The 1487-nt window shown below is 40.9% G+C and overlaps 1 long non-coding RNA gene across 1 annotated transcript in view; it reads right to left on the reverse strand.

Moving 5' to 3' along the window:
- LOC139026023 (uncharacterized) overlaps positions 1-1071 on the reverse strand; it is a 2589-nt gene extending 1518 nt beyond the window's left edge. The window contains exon 1 of the long non-coding RNA XR_011477732.1: positions 997-1071. This is a non-coding gene — a long non-coding RNA (uncharacterized lncRNA). The remainder of the gene's footprint in view (positions 1-996) is intronic.
- Between the last annotated feature and the right edge of the window lie 416 nt (positions 1072-1487).

Consider the following 1487-nt stretch of genomic DNA (forward strand, 5'->3'; position numbering starts at 1 on the left):
TGTAGGAGTAAATGAGATGTATAGGACCGCACATAGATGTATAAGATAGCTGAACATTAAAAATAGACTACAGGAAGACAGGGAGACACATAGGCACCTAAGACAATTGGACACACTAAGGATAGGGGAGAACAGAACAAAGAGTAATTGACACAGTAATGAAAGAGAGAGACACATGGTCTGCTGACCTGACACACTAATGATAAAAAGACCCATAGTCAGCTCCTTCTAAAAAGGGGGCTTATAGGATAGAATCTGCTGATTCCAATAAAGGCAGAACAAAGAGTACATTGACACATTAATGAAAGATAGAGACACAGAATCTGCTGACACACTAAGATAGAGGGTCCGGCCACCATTATAAACTAATTGAAAGCAGATATGGGCGTTATTGGGCGTGAACAATGAGGAAGCTTGAACTAAAAGATAATGGTGGTGAATGACTTAGGAAAAGAAACTTCATTTGCATAAGGGATGGACATAATACTAATGTGTGTATAAATAGAAGAGCTAGGGCTCTGGGAAATTGTGTGTTCCGCGGGGCATTCCGGCTGGCAATGCTCTGTATTTAAAGCCTAATTGATTTCACAAGTTCTTACGAGTGTTATATTTCTGAGACGATGTTCCACGACCATGGCTGCATCATCGCTTGGCATCCGACCGCAAGGCGCTATAAAGGGTTGTGGCCTAGTAAATCACTGGGCCGACCAAGCTCCCTGCCATCCAGGACCTATATAGTAGGCGGTATCAGAGGAAGGTCTTAAAAATTGTCAAAGACTCCAGCCACCAAAGTCATAGACTGTTCTCTCTGCTACTGCAACAATAAGGTACCGATGCACCAAGTCTGGAACCAACAGGACCCTGAACAGCTTCTACCCACAAGCCTTAAGACTGCTAAATAGTTAGTTAAATAGTTAACCAAATAGCTACCCAGACTACCTGCATTGACCCTTTTTTAAACTAACTTTTTTGACTCATCACATACGCTGCTGTTACTGTTTATTATCTATCCTGTTGACTAGTCACTATCCCTACCTACAGTATACTGCTGTTACTGTGTATTTATCTATCCTGTTGTCTAGTCACTTCATCCCTCCCTACAGTATATGTACATATCTACCTCAACTACCTCATACCCCTGCACGTGGACTCAGTACTGGTACCCCGTGTATAAAGCAAACTTAGCATTCTCATTGTGTATTTATTCCTGTTTTTGATTTTTGGAAGGGCCAGTATGTAAATTATTTCATTTGATTTGTCAGGGGTGGCTATGCAAACAACTTTGACTGTGTCCCAATCCAATTCCACCCTACATATCTACCTTTACATAATGCATGCTATGAAATGGCTTCTCTAAGAATCTGAGGAGAGAGCAACAAGATGGCTACAGGCAAGTTCGCATGGTGGCAGCACTTTTACTTTATGTGTTTGTTTTAAATGTTACTGGAAATAATTGCATCTGCTATTTTGATGAAAGAAAAGTAAAT

The sequence above is a fragment of the Salvelinus sp. IW2-2015 genome, unplaced genomic scaffold (genome assembly GCF_002910315.2).
Source record: "Salvelinus sp. IW2-2015 unplaced genomic scaffold, ASM291031v2 Un_scaffold3754, whole genome shotgun sequence".
NCBI lineage: Eukaryota > Metazoa > Chordata > Actinopteri > Salmoniformes > Salmonidae > Salvelinus > Salvelinus sp. IW2-2015.